General features: G+C 38.1%; 1 long non-coding RNA gene across 1 annotated transcript; it reads right to left on the bottom strand.

Moving 5' to 3' along the window:
* Positions 1 to 200: 200 nt before the first annotated feature.
* Positions 201 to 17,396, bottom strand: LOC127059938 (uncharacterized). Its single transcript, XR_007778295.1, has 3 exons — positions 17,180 to 17,396; positions 10,377 to 10,441; positions 201 to 618 (listed from the first exon to the last, which is right to left on the bottom strand). It is a non-coding gene; the product is annotated as an uncharacterized LOC127059938 (long non-coding RNA).
* Positions 17,397 to 19,886: the final 2,490 nt, after the last annotated feature.

The following is a 19,886-nucleotide window of genomic DNA, read 5'->3' as shown; positions in this document are numbered from 1 at the left end:
ATTTTGGATGAGTTGCAGAACCTTTCCAAAACACATTTGCCATCATCTTCTAGATGACCAGGACACAGAAAATGACACTGCTACAGGGACAGCCAGTATAAACACACATACAACCCATTTCCCTGTTGATAGTTCTCTGAAATGAAAATGTTGTATGGCATAAACTAGTATATATTTATAATTGAAGGAACATAAAGTAATTAGGTTACTCTGTTGCTTTTTCCATGTTGTTGCCTTTTCCCTCTCATCCTTCCTTTAAAATGATGCCTTTCCAGGAATTAGAAGAGCTCATGGGCTTGTTTGAAGCTGCATAATACCATTCCAGATGCTCTGCTTTATCTTTGGCCTTCAGTAACAATTAAGCAAAACATAGCAATTAATTTGGTGGCTCAATTTTTTAAGAAGAATACAGAGTCCTGGATTACACAAAATAGAATTCAATGGAATTCAGACCATGTAGTCTGAAATATCATACACAATTCCCTTGTACTTCTGTCATAAAAAATGCCATCTAATCCTTTTGTCTTCTTGTAGTGGTTCTCCTGACATGTATTCCAATCTGTCTGGGCTTTTGACTATGGTGATGGCTTTCCTCAACATTCTTCCTGGTGCAGAATCCTACAAAAGGATTCAACAAAAAAAAACCAAAATTATTATCTCTTTATAAATTAAATTTTCTACCCATTACTGGTTTATTTCCTGTGAATTGTCCTACAAATATACTGGGTTTTGATGCTTTATGAAGTGACTTGTGGCCTCTGAGAAAAAATATCTACATAATGACCAATTTTGCTCTATCCTTTCATAGAATGGGGAGGGCTTTTCCCTTGACTTTCCAATACTGTCTAGGTGACAGTAGTATTCTGACTTTCCAATACTAGTCAGAAATTTTCCTAGATAAAATTAAACTGATATTTTTTACCCTTTTTTTTTCTTCTCTCTGCCCTCTGGACTCACCTTGCTATAATAATATGCTGGGCTACTTCTTTCTGTTTAACATACTTTTGATAGTTTCATCATAGCCAAATAATTCTTCACATCAAGCCTATAATTAAGGTAATAAAATTCTCTTTGGCTCTTCGGTAATTATCCTTCTTCTGCTTTTTTCTTGTCTACCACTTTTCAGAAAATTTAAATATCACCTACATCATCCAGTTCATAATTTACATTTGCTTGAGGCTGTACCAGATTATCGACTGAGGTCCCTTCCAACTTTACCATTCTGTGATATGAGAGATCACATCCACTTTATTAGTTTGAGCTTCCTGGTATAGTTAGTTTATTGTAAAAGTCTGACCTGTAGCTGTAGTTTTCCAGTTATGAGTGTGCTACCTACAATCACACTTTACAATACAGCAGAGGCAGGCTGGCTAGGGATGTGATCTGCAAGAGGCTGATTTGTTGGAGGTATGAACTGCAGTTCACATCTTTCCTTTTTAACTCCAAAGTGAATGAAAAAACAACTGGAGATAAACTAAACAAAACCTTGTGAGACCATAGAAACTTAAGGTTTGCGGAATGCTTGGATCTACTGCTGATTGTTTCATTATTTTCTATTTAGCAGATACATTTCTGGCAGCAGAACTGAGGACTACCTCCCAGTGATTCAATTCTTAGGAGCAATGAAGCTTCCTCCAGCGTTCAGCTGGAAGCTTCCTCTGTCTCCATTCAGCAGCAACCAGCTAATTCCTTCCTGCATAATCAGGGACCACTAACCATGCTATGGCAACATACCTGTGCCTTTGCCAATTCCCTGGCTCCTCACAAAACCGAGCCCATGACTCAGACTTGAGGGATGGCTCAAACTGCAGATACTCCAGTAATGAAATTTATCCTCTTGCACTTCAACAGAATGAGTGTTGTGCTTTTATTTTAAAAACATAACTCTCTAAAGAAGACATTCAATTAATGGCTGGGTCAAACTTTGGTGGCCTCAGCAGGATACAGGGCTCGTCCTGGTCATCACTGTTTCCTTTGGCATGCTCTAGGCATCTGCATGCTGAACATCCAGATCTTAATTGGCTTCTGTCTGGTGTCCCTTCTCCAATTCTAAAGTGAGTCTCAGTGATAGAAGAGGTTTCAAGATCTTATTCTGGCAGCCAAAAGAGCTGCTAATGATATATGATACCTTTAATAACCTTACTAATTAGCTCATTCTTTCATGGATTCATGTACCAGTGTAGATAACATGTTAGGAAAAATAATAAAATAAAAAGGCTTCATGTGCTGCTTTGTCATACTTATAGCCTGGGCTTTCTCTTCAGCAATTATCCTCTGAATTTTCAACTAAATTTTTAATTTTCACTGAGAGAATTACTAAAAAAGTAGTACTTTAAAAGTTGCATCCATAATATGCTCCCCTTTTTTTATTATTTCTGTTGATTTCTGAAGCGACTTTGATAGGAGAATGAAGGATGTGCCAATGAAACTCACAATCACATTTTAGTGACTGTGTCTACAACCAGCAGCTGCCACTTTGGTATCGACTGAGGCTTTCATATTGCCAGAAGCCTTTTGAATATTAAAAGCTGGACTTTACACAAATTCTGTTCCTCCTGTGATGAGGTCTAGACTTGCCATTGTCCATTGGAAAAATGGACAAAGTGCCCGCAGTTTTCACATGCTCCCTATGTATTGCAATTCCTACAGTTCCTCTGAATGGCTCCTGTTGACATGTAGATGGCAGCTATTCAGAGCTACTGGCTTATGCACAATGATTCAGAGAATTCCTTGATACACATCACTGAAATTCATTGCTGGGTGCAGAAGTGTGCATGGGTGTGAACAATGCGGGTGTGTGTAAATAAATCCCTTCCTGACCCCTGTAGTGATGTAGTGATCCTGTAGCTGATGCTATGAAGCAGGAAATCCAATTATACCTCACTTAGCATGCATAACTAAAATATTATTATTAGTCATAAAATTATCCAGCCCTTTCAAAAATCAAATCCATGAACTATGTGACTGTACTCCTCAGGGTGACTTCATGTTGTGTGAGGAAGTGCTTCCTTTAATTTGTTTTAACACTGCCTGCATTATTGCAGGCTGCATATTGTTGTGAGAGAAGGAGGGGCTCTAGTGGCTAATTTTCCTTCTAAAGTGTCTGGGAATCTTTGTCTAGGAGTAAACTTGAAGTGCACAGAGCTTTCACATACACTATTATGGCATTTCCCAAGTCAGAGCAAAACAACATCGCCACCACCAACAATATCTGTTTTCCAAATGTGCACTAAAATGAAATGTCAACACTTTGATAAACAGCTTCTGTAGCAAAACAGCATGTATGTGACCAAATGGCAACAGACCACTGTTTACACAAAAAATGAGCATATTGGAATAAAATTACTCTGAACCCAACATTCCCTGCTATTAAAAAAAAAAAAACAAAAAAAAAAAAGCCCCCATTAGAGCCAATAGAAAGCCACATTATCTTTTAAAACCTTGAGCATACACAGATTCATCATATTGACAAATGAGGTAGATGAGAGTTGAGAAAGATCATCAGTATTTACTGTGCTGTGAATTCCTCTCCTAAAACTTCAGTTCCAAGGGGAACACTGGCTCACAGAGCCACAGTGGACAGGCTGAAACCGTGGAGGTTTCAATGACAAGGCACCTGTGTTCAGTCCAGTGCTCTGGAGTATCTTCTTTCTCTAGCTGGAGGGATATTTTGTCTCCACTAAAATAAATTCTTTCCCCCAATTCAGCACCTTGGTAATATGATTCACATATTTACTTCACATGATTTACTTCAATTTTTCCATAAATATCCTCTGAACATTAACTTCTATAAATGTATTTCAGGACACAGGTCCTTGAGGATTCCTGCACAAGCTTGTTTATTTGTATTTGGAGAGTAGAAAAAAAATGTTGTATTTGTGAATTTCCCCATGCTGCTAGTAAACTAGACAAGCTTAATGGTGCAGTAAAAAACATATTAATCAAAATTTCAAGTTATATTTTTATATACTGGTAGCAGAGGTTACAAATAAGACAAAATCCCAGCTGAGACTGAATGCTTGAAAACTGATATTCTCCTGGTCACTCTCCCTTACTGAGGACAGTCATGTCTCAGAAATCACAGGCGACAATCACAACTCAAAATCTGTTGAATTTTACTCGCAATTCCAGAAAAAACAAAACAAAACAAAAAAAAAAAACCATTGCCTTTTTCTGTGCACTCATGCAAAAATGCACTTAAAATAACAGCTTGGGATGCAGAGGCATTTGGCTTGGCAGTCTTGGGTAATTAAAGATCCCTTTCCCCTCTCCTAGGTGCACACCTCATCTAATACAGGATCTACAAACTACCCAAAAAATTTTTAAACTTCTATTGCAAAAGATGTGCACCTTATCTCCCATGAAAAGCTGTTACCATTTTTTTCTTAGTCAGCCATGAACATTAAATATCATACAATAAATCTGCTTATTCTGAAAGCTCATGGATTTTATTACCTTGGCAACAAAGTGATCTGTTCTAACTGCTTTTTGCTGCCAGTTTTGGAGTTTTCCATGTCACAGAAAAAGCCACGAGGAGAGGATGAACAGTTAACTGACTCCTTCCCTTATGCTTGCATCATCAGTTTCTACAGATGGAAGCATAGATACAGTGTGAAAATGAGGTCCTTGGTTGCTCAGAACCAGTTGTAGTTAACAGATGAACTGGATTAATAATAGTTTTTTTCAGTTTTATGACAATCACCAGCAAAATCTCAGTCAGGAATGGAATTTTATTTTTAATATATAAAAAAAACAATTTTTAATCTGGACAAGAAAAACAATATAAAAGAAACAAAATATTTGAGCAAAAGAAAGTGTTTCTTTTCTCACATCCATCCTTGGACTTTCACTAGCAAATAAGCACCCAAATGTGGTGATCAAAGATTGCTACAAATGAATAAATAAAATAGAATCACTTCATTTAGAAGCTCCTTTAAGTCTCCCTTTTTCTTAAATGACTGTGATAATTTGTTGATAGTTTCCAAAGGGAAGAAAAAAATAATGACAGTGATTCAGACAGCTAATGCTTCAGTGCTGTTGTATTGGTGTCACGAGAGATGAAAATCTTCCACCCAGCACAAGGATGAGAGGGAGCCAGTTTCCCACAGAGGCTGTAGCCAAACCCTATTGAAACCTTCTGCCACTTCAGAGCACACTTCCAGGAAACTTCTCCTACTCAAATGGAAAGGGACCTGCAGCACTGTCTTTAAAATGTTGAAGGCAGCATGCCCTACTGAAAAATATAACCAAAGCTTGATCTTTCTCTAGAAAGTGACCATACACGAATGGCACACCAGGGAGTCACGTTAAACATTGCACAGTGGGTTTTGCACCAAACACTACAGGTAATCAAATATTTTTGTGGGTTTTCAGTCAATCCTGCAAATTCAGTGTGAACTATGAAAAGCAGTTAAAGCTCTAAGTATGATCATGATTAACAAAAAGAGTTGGAGCGAAAACTCTTGTGAGTTACAGCTCAGAAGCCTCATCACGGGCTGCAGTAATAGACCTAATTTATCAAAGTGGGCAGTAAGAACCTTGCAGATATTTGAGTTTACACCAGCCAGAAAATAATATTATTCACTAGCCTCACATGGCATTGGTTGCATCTTTATCTAGTCTCCTGAATAAAACAATTGGAGACCTGTTTTTCTGAATATTTTATGCCATTGAAAGGGAACTACATTTGACTGAATCAAAGAGATTATTTTAAAAAAATATGATGTGTTTATCCAATGTTTTTTAGATTTTTCTAATAGGAAAGATAAAACCTGATAGGAAAGAGATATTGGGGGTTACAAGACATAATCTACAAAAACAAGGACATTTTTAGGATTAAGGAATGTGGTTTTGAATGTTTCTTATAGAAGTACAAAATGGCTATATCTATAATCCAAAAGTACTATTCTATGCCATGAAGTAAAGATTAAGTGTAATTAGCATTCCCTTTTTTAGAGGTACTTCTTCAGTACTGCACCTAAGATTGCTTCACTAAAAGGCAGACCAGGTTTGTTAAGTGTTGGTTTAGCTGAAGACTGTCTATGACGTTTCTCAGAACATGTGTACATTTCCCTGGGTCAAAGCTGCAATCACTGCTGGTTTCAGCACGCTCCACACATAAGCTCTGACTGCTTTCCTGGCAGGGTCTGGGTCTCCTCTTCCCCAGAACAACAATATTTAGAAGAAAAAGCCAATAAATTTGACTAAGAGAGGCATCTTTTTTTTAATTTTTCTTGCCCTGAATATACAGAGGAGTAAATCACTGCCTGAGGTTTAAATGTACCTGAGACACTCCTGTAAGACCTCGGATGGAGATCTAACTAATCACTTTGTCACTGAGCTGCATTACACACCTCTGCATCCTCTCCCCTTCCTCTCTGATTTTTTACCATTCCTTTTCTGAAAGGTCCTACCTTTTCATACCCTCATTTTTAACCTTCATTTTAACACACTATTTCTTGTAGCTGGTCAGAAGCAGTTACAGGAGCCTACCTTTTCTCACAGCTCAGCTTGCTTGAATTGTCAGGGTAACCAGGCACTTTTCAAGAAATGATAGGTCATTCCGATCAAAATGTTAAATATTTAAAGTGCCACCATACCATTGATAAAGTGAAACCTAAAGTGTTTGTTTGCTCTCTGCTAATTATTTTAGTTCAAGCAGGCAGACTCAACTGTCTACATTATTAATTAAACCTGTAAAAATGAGCTAAGGACGGGAAACTGTTAGCAGCGCTAAGATTAGGCAGCCACTCACATTAGCTGTAACATGAAAACCTTTTTCTCCAAACTCCACCAATATGAAGCTAAAAAAATCATATCAGTTCATATTTCTAAATGGTTTGGAGAGAAGATTAGCAATTGGGAAATCTCAGATGTTAACCATTTGTAGGAAATAAAAGTAACGTTACTAATTTATTGGTGCCCATGGCTATCTTTGGCCTGAAGTAGCAAAGATTCACGTTTTCTAAAGTAGTGTGTTGAAACACCAAAGAGCTTGAAGTTTTTCTTGAAGGAAAATGGAAGGTTTCCCCAAAGGCCATACAACAGCAATATATAATATTCCACATACAACTTATACCAGTGGTCTATTTCTTTACAGCTATATTTTTGCTACAGGAAAATCATCATTGGTTTCTGTGATCAGGAGCGCTGTAATGGGATGGAAGCCACAACAAAAATTCACATTCATGCTGAAAAGAATTGTGTGAAAATACAAGTAGAGTTATATGTTTTTATATAAATTTTATAGTTTCATTGCACTACTTGAAGTAATGCAAGATGCCTCAGCTGGTATTTATCATGATGACCTGAAACTTCATTCCATTCTGTCAAAAGTTTCACACAGTGGTTGAGTATTGATTTGCAGTTTGGGGCTAGAGACACTCAAAATTCTCGTTTTTGTAAGACACAGGGGTACAGATCCAAAGGGAATGGAAGAGTCTAGTTATAGCTTGTAAAGAGGTGAGATAGATATAAGCACACGGGTCTGTGAACTGAAACTTTTGAGTGTTGCAGAATATAAAGCCTACCACTCTGCTGTGTGCCTCCACGGGACTCTGGAGCCTAATTATAGAGCTGTATGAAAAAGTTCTGCTTGTCAGCAGAACCAGCAGGAGGGGAAAAAAATAGTATTTTTGCACATTCACAGAAGAATAAAATATTTAGGCAGAAAATCATCATTGCTGCAGATGGACACTTACAGAACAAAAATGGGTAATTTTTGTGCAGCTCTGCTTGTCGCTAGCATAGCCAGAATACATTTGGTAAAGATTTAAAATACAACCTAGAATTCCTCATTCACTGCCAGTGGCAAAATATGCTTCATAAAGTAGTACTGGTTGAGGGTTGCAGGAAAATTCAGGGTGGGGAAGCAGTCCTAAAATGAGCAGTCAGCATACCACCAAATTTAGCATTGCTGCACTTGCTTATGCCAGCAGAGAATTTGTCTCTTGATGGTTTTGAGTCCTTCTGAGTAAAGACAGGCCACAAAAGCCTGATGACAATTACAAGGCAAAATGTGATGATCTGACCCTGTTGAGGCAATGAGGAAAGAGATCTAGAAGAGGCATTAAAGAGATGCACAAATTGTTAATGAAAACAGCGGTCAGAAACTGCTAGTGGCCAATGGATTTTAAGTGCTTGCTTTCGTTATATTCAAAAAGACACTCTTTTAAATGCCTGCTTTGAGGGAGAAGAAATATTCTTGTTAAAAAGCTACTCTATGCCCCGAACATTCCACATGAGTAACTAAGGTATTTTTAGGAGAAATATGACTTGACAGCTGATGGGCACAATACCTGATTCCTGATGGTGCTCAGGTGAGAGCTTCTACCCAGTATCTCAAAAAAACTCAATAACTTAAAACAGCATTTTGTGTGTGTGCTGTGTGACCCTCCACAACACTGATAGAGGGATTATACATTTGCAGGTGCAGGTCTTTGACACAAAAGATAAATAATTTATGTGGACTTCCCCTTTCTTCCCCCTCACTTAGCAGCAAGCAGAGAAAAGGGGATCCATCACTGCATGGTTCTCACAATTTCTGCACTCCCTGGCCTGTGTTTGCAGCCACTCAGTGGAAAGCCTTGCTCTTCAACTCAACTGTAGTGGCCTGCACTTTCAGCTTTGGATAAGTGTTTTTCTCTTATGCTTGTTAAATGCAGTGTGAATTTTATGTGGAAATGATTTTTTCTTATTCCTTTTTTCTTCCTTTTCCCTTGGCATCATTTAATTTGGCAATTCTTGGAGTGCTAGAGAGTCTCTTTAATGTATCTCAAGGCACAAGGACTCTGACTTTACTGCAATAGCAGAATACATTTATTTGCTGCCTTTATAACTGACAATGTGAACTGATGAAGGATTGTGTTCTCAGTACTTCCCTCATCTCCTTCTTTGTCTGACATTACCAATAAAATACAAATTACAGAAAAGGCAAACCAAGCATACAAATTAAAAAACTAATTTCATGCCAGCCAACATGTGGGAAAACCTCAGGTGATGAGGAAATCAAAGGAAAATGGCAATAAAACAGTCTACACTGAGAAGTAATAATTATAACTCAAGATACAAATCCAATAATATCTTTATACACAGTAATTAATAAAGGAAAAATTAGTAGAAAGTAATAAAAATCTCCAGCAATAGGACCTTATGTTCATAATCTGACAAAGTCTTTTTAAAAAATTATAAGAATTTCTATATCTTTTAGTTGCCTTAAAATCTGCCCTATATTATAAAGTAAAACAACTCTGTGTTTACTGTTCTCGATGCTGGAAGCTGATTCTGTTCCATTTAAGTTTTATTTTCAAATTAACAGATTAATTTTTTCTTAGCCAATTCAGAGAAAGCCTTAATAGAAGGTAAACCTTTGTATTTGCTTTGCTGTTACATCATTACCATTCTATAAAAAGCCAGAAATAATAACAAAAAGTCCAAAATCACTGTCTTGCATATGGCTATTTACAGTCTGGTTTTTTTCCACTGCAAAATATTCCAGATCTTATTATACCACCTACAGGTAGTTTTTAGATAAACTCTTGGGATCCCCTGAGCTTCTCAGTTACTCTGCTGTAGGTTTCAAAGAGAAAGAGTGTCCATTACAGATTTTTAGAGAAGTTTCTCATAACCCACACTGCTTTGACTTTAAAGAAATGCTCAGGAAAAAAGCCTGCTATATATTTTTTTTTTTTGAATCTTAGATAATGCATGATACTACCATGCCATTTTTGCTATAGACATTATCTTCAATAAACATTGCAAGTGTTCAACTGACTGCATTTTCTCATATGCCAGCTTTTCTTTGGTGCAGAATGTGACGTATGAAACTACTAATCATTTTCTGTTGAAGCAAAATAACAACAAACTCTGATACATTTTTCTTTCTCTCACACATTATTCTCCTTCACAAATCCTATAATCCTATATAATCATGCACATATTGTTTATAATTTCAGCATATTTTTGTAAGCTTTGAACGAAATCCTTGGCAAATTCCTTTACATTCCCTTACAATTAAAGTCAAGCTGCTTCAAAGGAACTATTTTGCAAAGATTGACAGAGAAGGAATCTTGATAGTAATTTATGGATACTTCATGAAAACTTACAGAGATAACAGGCATTAAGTAATGACCTTTCAAGTGTAGACCCTTTAGTGCTTCTATACACTTAATGCTTCCTAATTTTCACAACCTGTATTTATTTTCTAGGGAAGAGCTTTGGGTTTGGCATGATTTGAATCAATAAGTCTGTCTTGCTTCTAATTTGTAGAAAATATGCAAGAATTTAATCCAAATTCAACTGAATTGCTCTGCTTTGATGCTGCTTATTTTCTCCAGTTGTTGATTAATATGCCCCTTGTGCAAACGTCTTCCTCCTACCTGATGCCTTCAGTAATGTCTCAATTCGCTGCTGATGACATTCAAATTTCCTCCAGAGATGCCTTCTGAAGTCACAAACAGAGGATTATGCCCATCAGTGAATGACTCAGGCACAAAGTGATTGATAAGACAAATAAATACTTAGATCCTGGCAATCAGTCAGTTGTGATATGCAAGGGGGAAACAAAACTGCAGACATTTCAGCTATATATCATGTTTTCTAAATTATCTTTATATTCCAATGGCCCTCTTAAAAAATTATTCTCCCTGGTTATCTGATCTGGCATACTTTTTCAATTATGCCTCTTCACAAACATGCAACAGAAAGTCTTCCTCAGTCTGAAGCTGTTTCAATGTCTAAGAAATATCTTCCAAGGTCCAAACAGAGGAAATACTACACAGCTGGTTTTGAGTTGAAAAGCTGTGCACACACACATCAGAGAGACTTTAGACATCAGAGAAGTCATGGCTTTATTCCCAGATTCCCTGAGCTGAGTTTTATGTAAGCAGCAACAATACATGACACTGCATATGTTAAAGAGGAGTAAGAACATTTTGAGCATCTTGCACAGCATGAGACTGAGAAATCAAGACCTTGTATCACCTCAGATGTGCAAAAGTCAAAAGCCAAACAAAGAATAAGGTCGTAATACAAGAGTGAGTAAATTATTTATTTTATTTAATTCTTTTTTTTTTTTTGGAATGACAAAGCAAATAAAAAGTTTTAATTAAGAGAACTTATCTTTTAAAAGAATATCATGTGAAAGTCCATATGCTTGTTTTTAATAAGTTTTCATCTACTTGAGGTTTTGGTAACTTGAAGAATAAGTTAATTTAGAAAAGGGGTCTAAAAAGTGCACATTTTAGAAGCAACTGTGGATTGCTGCTACAGTTTTCAGACAAATATTCAAGACATTTTGTAGCATTTATTTGTGTTCATTACACATGTCATAGTGTTGCAGAGCTTTAGTATCTTGGGCTTTTTTTCTTGGGTGGGAGGTGATCCTGACGACCTCTGTACATGATCATGGTAGCATGGCTGGGAAACACAGATGTCTTCCCTTAGCTACAAGCTCTTAAAAGATCAGACATAGCAGTAAAAAAAAAGGAAAGTCTTTGAGTTAAGCCATAAGTTCTTTGATTCAGGGAACCTTTTTTGTTTACAACACTCATTGCAACACAATCTTGATTTATGATTATCATGTCTACTTGTCACGATGATGATAAGGTTTAGAATGGAATAAAGGACCTTGCTAATAAAAAATCATCTAGGGCAATCAGAGTTCTAATCTAAATAATATTCAGTATAGACTCGTGATGTGAATTAGATGGTTGAGGCAACTGCATTTTAAAGTGGCATCTACATTTTTTTAAATATATGTGAAAAGATGTACCTACCTACAAGCTAAAGTGAAAAAGAAAAATCTAAAATTTATATATATAATTGTTGAACTATGCATCAAAGTAACCTCTACAGTAGGTACAGCAATATACCCATGGGAGGTAATCTTCAGTTTTTAAAGTTCCACTATACATACAAAGTTTAATATCATTAATTTGGTCCAGAAAGAGGGCTGTAGTACAATGTGCAATGAATGCTTATAGGAAAGAAATTAGTAAGCATAGGGAAAAAAATGGAATTTTAATTCATCTCTATTCATAATTTAATTAATCTCTCTTTAGCTCATCTCTAGAACCTGAAGTGCATTTTTGTTCTAGGCATGCTGAAATTCCTATATAGGAACAAGACAGTTCCTGAAGCTGTCAGTATTTTCAGTTTTCTCCATTCTGTATAGCCCACCTCCCCCCCCATCAAAGCCATCACAAGAATAAACGTAAAGATAAATAATAATCGTGATTACAACATAGTAATATGAGCATCATGAAGCTGAATGAGTTCATCAGACCAACAGTGCTGAAGATCACCCAAGTGTTCCAGCCTGTCCAGAGTAATTTCTTGGAGTGTCTAAAATTATGTTTTGGAAAATGTATACTGCGACTTTCGCATGTATACTGCGACTTTGTTGACTCATTTTGGTGTGATTTTGTTCATTACACTTCAAGTCTATGCAGAAACCTGTGAATAACCAAGAGTAAATGGCATATGAAAGTCTGTGGAATAAGCTAAAAGGGACATTGGGTCATCTTTCAGAACATAATGATATATGTGTTCCTAAACAGTTAATAATTAATCGCATTTCCCAAAAGTAAATTTCTTTGCCATTTGCCATTTAGTTTTGAGGGCACATTTGTGGGGAGAATATTGCAGCAAACATCTTCTGAATATCTCTCTTCATGGCTGAGCAAGAATTACAACTTTTTAAGTTTAGTGCCTGAATATCTTCCCAAAATATTATTAGAAGCTTTTAGATCAGCTTCTTCTGTTACTATGACCAAACAGTCTTCTTCATTTACCTGCTCCTTTGTGCAGGAAATACCCCTGGATGAACGCATAGCAGGGCAGTTGCCACCTGTAGCAGGAATGTCACAGCCATAGGGCAATGTCCATCACGTACTCAAATGAAGACTATAAACCCAACAAAAATTAAATGGGATTTGTAAATTCTTGCAAAGTGATGCTATTTGGCAAGGGAAGACACCCAAAAGCCCAGTCAATACTATGCCTACATCAATTACACAGCAGTATATTTAGCCTTGATCAAAATGATTCAAAGGCTAGGAGTCCCAATAAATATACAGTGACTCTTTAACTATTAAAAAGTCAACAATTTTCACTCAGAAGGAGGCTGAAGCCAAAGTCTCTGCATGTTGAGTGAAAAGTTGTCATTCTTTACCCCTCCCTGGAACTGCAGTGAACTACCTGCAAAGTTTGTCAGCTTTTAGTTTCAGAAGCTGAAGGTTCTCCAAAGACAGCATCATGTTTTAACACCATTTACAAGAAAACCTTTAAGAGCATGCTGAAAAAGGAAATTCCCAAAAGAGCTTTCTGATGGATGGAAAGAGTTTGATGTATTTTCTATTTCTAGGTATGGGAATGGAGAAGAGTTATCAATTTTTCCCAAGACTGATGTGTAAGTTTGGTCCTGAAGGAGATATAAAGAGGTGAGCTTCGGTAGTGTAACTAGTACATGACAGCATGCATCATTCTAACACAACCTCATGACTCTGTAAGCTTGAGAGTTAGTCTGAGTGGATGACTACACAGAATAAGTATGAGCATGTTGTGATCAAGAACATCAGCTGTAGCATGGATAGAAATTCTAATGTTTTATTATATTCACAACATACAGAATCTGACATAGTATTTCCCTTATTAGGTATCCACTTGCAATACCTTAGAATTGATTTGTTGCCTTTATGAAATACAGTGAGAAATCATCCTGAACTTCCTTTTTAGAAACCAGCACATGAGCAAAGATGAAATTTGCTTATGGTTCACACACAGATTACATTTCCTTCCACTAACTAGAAATGTTACTGTTGCTGCTATTCCAGCTTGCAAAGACACAGAATCATTGCTCTTCAATATATATGTGTGTGTATAAACACATCTGTACATACATACACCCACATTATGAGGCTTTTAAATCTTTAAGCAAAACAAGAATGTACTTATCTCATAAAGTTTTAACAATTTCATGATTTGCAAACCCATGCCCTAATAGAGTGTTAATGATCAAAATCACACAGGAGATAAGAATCTGTAGGGACTCCATCACTTTCAAAAAGAGTACTTTTCCTTTGTAAAGCACTAAAAAGTTGGTAATCCAGGGTGAAACAGACCCTGAAAAAAGCAACAGAGAAGCCATGCACAGAAGGAAGAAAATATACTGAGAAGCACCTACCAATACAGTATTAGCAACCAAATATCTATTTCACATTGATTCTCAGGGAATTAAGAATGCAGTATAAACTGTGGTGGATTTTATTTAGCATTTTAAAGCACAACAAATTGTTCAAAAATTGAGGTTTTTCTGAAAATGAGAGAAAGTACAATGCAGAAGCTTTAGCAGGAGCATAAGGAGGGAGCAGAGAAACAGTGGCAAATTTTGCAGTACATTTGTGGGAGCTAAAATCTGTGTTGCAGGCTACAAGCAGAAAGACAAAATCAGCCAGAAGAACTATATTTTTTCAATGCCACTGAACTGATCACCTCAAATGGCTCAACACCTTGGTATGTATATTCTGAACATACAGATGTCTTTTGGCATCTATGATGTCTTTTGTAAAGACTTGCATTAATTATTTACATTAAATATTTCTATCATTAGTCTAATCAGAAAATTTCCAGTGTGTTGAATCTGTTCGGTGGAACAGATTTTTCTATATTTCTAGTAAATCAGATTAAGCCTTTTTGAACAGACCAGATTTGCAAGAAGCAGGAAAGAAACCTGGATCTCAGACTGTCACTTAAAGCATCATACTTTTAACCTCCTCTTTCCATACAGTGCTCTTTACCTTTACTGACACCCTCTGGTCCCTATGCCTAAGTCAAGTTTGAATTCATTCCAGCACTCCTTCAAAAATTTACTCTCCAAATCAATATTTTGTGGGGCACAGAACTGGACATTTTCTGAAACTCCCATAAATCATATCACTGATTCCCCAATAGTTCACCATGTCAGCAACTTATTCAGGGGACTCAAGCAAATTTGCCAGTCACGACCTTCCTGTATTGAATCTGTGCTAGCAGTCCTCCAAGATATGCATTTCCTAAAGTTGCCCTTTAGTATTTTCTAACAGCAGAGCTCTTAATCATGCCTTTATCTTAGCTGCTATGATATTTTTCCTCAAGACCTGTTTTCAAAGTTCCTTTCTTTCAAATTCTCAAGTATAATTCAGCCAGTGAGATGTTTTTGTTTTCTGTTTTCATTCTTAGTACATCAGCCCTCTTTATAAAATGAAATTAAGATCCCTTCTCCCGATATTTTTACCAAGAATTCAAAATATGACCTTCAGCTTCATATTGACCAAAAAAAAAAATAAAAACCTACACTTTTTATCTCCCAACTATCCCTAGCTGTCTTCCCACTTTCATGTCATGCTCTGCAAGTTCTGACTTCTTTTGCATGGCATTTGCTTTGTAAGTGTATGAAACAGAAGTGCTGCATGTTCAGTAGTCCCCTTATAAAACTACTCAGCTGTTATCATCTTCAAGAGTGCTTAACACTTCACCCTCCTTAGTATATTTGTTCTCTTCTGAAACTTTGTCTTCCAAACCACATCTCTTAAGTATTCCCATAGTATACCAACAGTATATCTCTCTGAGGGCCACTGTACATAAAACATTCCTCAGTTACAATAGTTCACATCTCAGTTTTCTCTCTTCCTTTCAGCATACCTCAAACTAGTAAACAAGAGTTTGTGTTCTCCCTCATGACAAGATAGACAAGGAGTTTCAGGAAGAAGGTAAGGGTTTGGGGTTTTTCTTGGGGTTTTTTTTTGTTTTACTTGAAACTTTGTAGGTAAGTGTTATAGTAACTGAAGTCAAATTATTAAATATATTTTTAGAAATTCTAGTACAGCATTTGATAGCTTTTTGAAGTAATGGTCCAGTTATTGCTAATTCTTTCAATAACTCCTGTAATAATATTAATCAGAATGAACCCATCTTGTGCTATTGATTGTCATAAAGCACTTCTGAGGGAATGGTAATATAACTCAGCAAGAATTAAAGGCAGTTTTAATAATTGGAAAATATAATTTAAATTTTAATTATCAGGAATCCCCCCATAGCTTTTGGCTAATAGTGAGTGTATAATGTATTTATAGTTACAAACTTCAGGGTCTCATCAACAGCTCACTGAAATTTAGGAGAATGCTGGAACTCCTCAAAAAAAAAAAAAAAAAAAAAAACCTCCCCAAAAAAAGAAAAGACACCAGTTCCTCCAATTAAAAAACCAAAAGAACTAACATTGTGTCATTCCAAGAAAGCATTACTTTTTAAGCAAAAAAAATTAAAAAAGCTTTGAAAAAACTTTCAGCTGCATTTCTGAAATATTGCAACACATAGGAAAATTACACTATCTTGTCTAACTTCTGTCACATGAAGTTTCTGAGCTTAATAGATGGGCAAGTAAACATCTGAAGAAGTACATATACAGTCATGGAATTTTTTTACTAATTTAAAAATCTTAAAAAAACCGTTTCATGCTCTCTGTCACAATAACTCTTGGTTCATCTTCTAGCCAGTTCACAGACATTCCACACAGCTTTATTAACTGTCCTCACATCAGAGACAAAAAATCAGTGCATCTTTATATAATTCCATCTCCTCTGCCTGTCAGCAAAGGAGAAGAGTCCTGGTGCTGCACTTTTCAAATTCCAGAGATAACTGTTTATCCCAAAGCCAAGTATCATTCAAAACTCCAGAAGAGCACAACTTTCAGTGCATCACTATAAACTCAATATGCTGGGTTACTTCCTGATTCAACCTCAAGCATTAGCATGATAGCTCTCCCAAATATCAAAAATTAGCACATTTGAAGAGGCATTCCTTCTCTGGAGTCTGTATTTGTACTAAAAGCCTCACATCTGTCTTCACAACTCATTCACTGCAGTAGTTTGCTCCCCAGTTAAATGACAGGCAGCATATAGCAGACCACAGTAATTTCTGCTTCAACTTTTCTGCTCAATTATGACAATTTCAATGTAAGATTCAAAACAAAAAAGCAAAACACATAAACCTGCAGCCCAAAGATGGGATCTCTCACCATTGCCGGTTTCACAGTAGACTGCTCACAGAGATGCTTCGATAGATATTACAACAAATAATCTGCACACACTCCAAAGTCCAACCGGGGAAATCAGTGCCTGGCTGGGGGAACGGCAAAGACACTTACCGCTGCTGTGGCACGGTCTCTCTCGCCCTGACTCTCAGTCTCTCTCTCCCATCCTCCTGACAGCCTCAAATATAGCAGTCCCTTATGGTGCTGAGCCTGGGGGAGCAGAGGATTGCAGAGTTGGGTTTTTCCCTTTTTTTTTTCCTCTCTGTTTTTTTTAAACCATCCAGAGGTAGTTCTCCAGACCCGACCGCCTCTCCTCCTCGGCTCGCTCAGTGATGGAAAGCCCCAGGTGAAGGCATCAGCGCCGGCAGCTCCCGCGAGCCCCTCCCGGCCCCGCCGTGCCCCCTCCCGGCGGGGGGACCGAGGCGCCTCCCCCGGCTGCTCCCGGGGGGGCGGCGGAGGCTCTGCCCGCCCCTGCCTGGACGCGTGCGGATGTATAGATGATGTGGATGTGTGTTTATGTGAGTGCCATCTCACACCGCCGCCCGCCGCTCGCCCCTACCCCTAAGCGCGCAAGGACCCCCCCTCCTCCCGCTCTCCTCCTCCTCCTGCTTTTATCCACCTTCCTCCCCGATTCTCCTCTTCACTCCTCTGCCCCGGAGCGTGAAGGCAAGAGGGCAAGCTGGCGAGCGTTGTCCTCTGATCTCCTGCTCCTCTAACCCAAGACACCAGCCTCTTCCATCCACCACTTTCTGACCCCATCCTCTCCTCCCTCTTTCTCATCCCCTTCCCCATCCTCCTTCCAGGTAGATTGGTTTTCTAAGAGTTTTTTTTCTTTTGTTTTTTTTTTTTTAATGCGTTTTATTCCTCTCCAGCGGTTATGACCCTCCCTACCCCCGCGCTCTGCAGCCGGAGCCGGGAGCCCGGGAGCCGCGGCTGCTGCCGGCACCGCACCGCGCCGCACCGCACCGCACCGCACCGCAGAGCAGCGCACCCTGTCCTCCTTTACATCGCGGCTGCTCCGGCTGTAGGCACACCCGGGGCAGCCAGCGCTCGGCCGGCACCCAGAACGCCGCGGCTCCGGCAGCCGCTTCTCTCGCTGCTCCCTTCCCCACCATGCAGACGCGCCCAGCTGCATCCCCGCCCCGCAGGCGGCAGCGCCCGCCTCGCCCCGGCCCCGCCGAGCGCTCCGCGCCCTCCCGCGGCCCCCGCCCCGAGCAGCCCCGGGCAAGGCTGCCGGCGCCGCGCCGCCACATCAGCCTCCTGACGGGTCCTCCTCGGCCGCTTCACATCCATCCACACATCTAGTGGGTTTCCACTCTTTTGCCTCTCCCTAATGGCTGTCCTCAGGATCCAGGCTGATTCCAATCCTTCCTTTCTTCTTTTTCCTTTTTTTTTTTTTTTTGGGTGTGTGTGTTTTGTGTGTTTTCCTCCTGTGTCAATGGCAACTTGTGCTACAAAATGTAATACTTTTCTGGTATTAAGGACATCTAGTCTTTTAATTCATCGCCTTTTTTACCCTTTGCCTTCCACAAGTAGTTAGGACTCTTTTTTAACTTATGTGTTATCCGAGTAATTATTGTATAATTCCTATTCTGTGAGTTTTTTCTTTGCTTCAGTGATTCCATTTCAATGGTTTGTGCTTTCTGAACTTCTGTGGTCTACAGATATGTGGGTGTGTGTGTACGTGTATGTTTGTATTTTTGTTTACTAACTTTTCTTTGTATTTATTTTTTTTTTCTCTTCCTGGCTAATTTTCAAAAACTGACCTTTTTGTGGTTTAGATTTAGGAGAACAAAGATTTTGGATTAATTCTGGAATTTTCTGGGGGATCTTACACAACTCTAGTCTTAAATTGGCAATACCAATATGTTTTTTTTTCCTCTGTGTCTTTTGCTTGTCTCTTATATTGAAGCCTCTAGCAAGATAAGATACTAGTGATGAGTGACACAGTTTTATTCACTTTTGTGGTCCTGTATAATATATGGAAGTCTATCAGAGAATTTACAGCTCAACATCATGTTCAGTGAGTTCTGTGCACTACTGTCAGTGAGGATGAGTTGAAAAAAATCCCTCACATTCAATTCTTTTTTTTATTATTCTAAGATTGAAAAATTCTTGCCCTTCATCACCATCTCCCACTGTATTAACTATTATAGTGGAAAAGAGAGAATGAATCCATCATTAGAAATGGACTTTCTCTGAATTCACTATTCCATAAAAACACAGAAGACAATTGTCTCCACAACTGTGGACGTGTCTCCAGACACATTTCTGTTGGGCAAGTAATGTTGCAACTTGACATATCAAAGCTTCCCTTCATTGACTCAATTCACAGAAAATTATCATCTGGTCATTATTTCCAGTGTTACTAGGTTACAAGACAGCATTTAATCAGTAGCCAGGAATAGTGACTGCATTAATTCTGATCTTATGAATAACTTATGAGGCTCCATTTCTCAATATTTTCAAAGCGAACGTTAAAGCCAGAAGCATTTTTTGCCTTTTTTTTTTTTTGTGGTGCATACTGTATCTATTTATGACGATAGTGAGGAATTACTTGTGAGGAGGTGATTTTCATTGGTTACTTTTTTACAGGTAAAGATGAAATTAAAAACAATGCAGATTTTTTTTTTTTTTGGTGAACTTGTAAAGACTTGACTTTATGGTCTTTACCATCCTTTGTGAAGTTTATAGGGTTACTTTAAAAACCAACTTTATGGCACCCATGCTATACACATTGGGTTACACACTACTTTTCTTTTACTCAAAGTTCTTGTCAAAATGCATATTTCTTATGAACGGTAGCTTTTATGTTTGCTTC

Source organism: Serinus canaria, chromosome 1 (genome assembly GCF_022539315.1).
Source record: "Serinus canaria isolate serCan28SL12 chromosome 1, serCan2020, whole genome shotgun sequence".
NCBI classification, from domain to species: domain Eukaryota; kingdom Metazoa; phylum Chordata; class Aves; order Passeriformes; family Fringillidae; genus Serinus; species Serinus canaria.
Note: the sequence above shows the minus strand (reverse complement) of the source record. Positions and strands in the feature narration are given on the sequence as shown.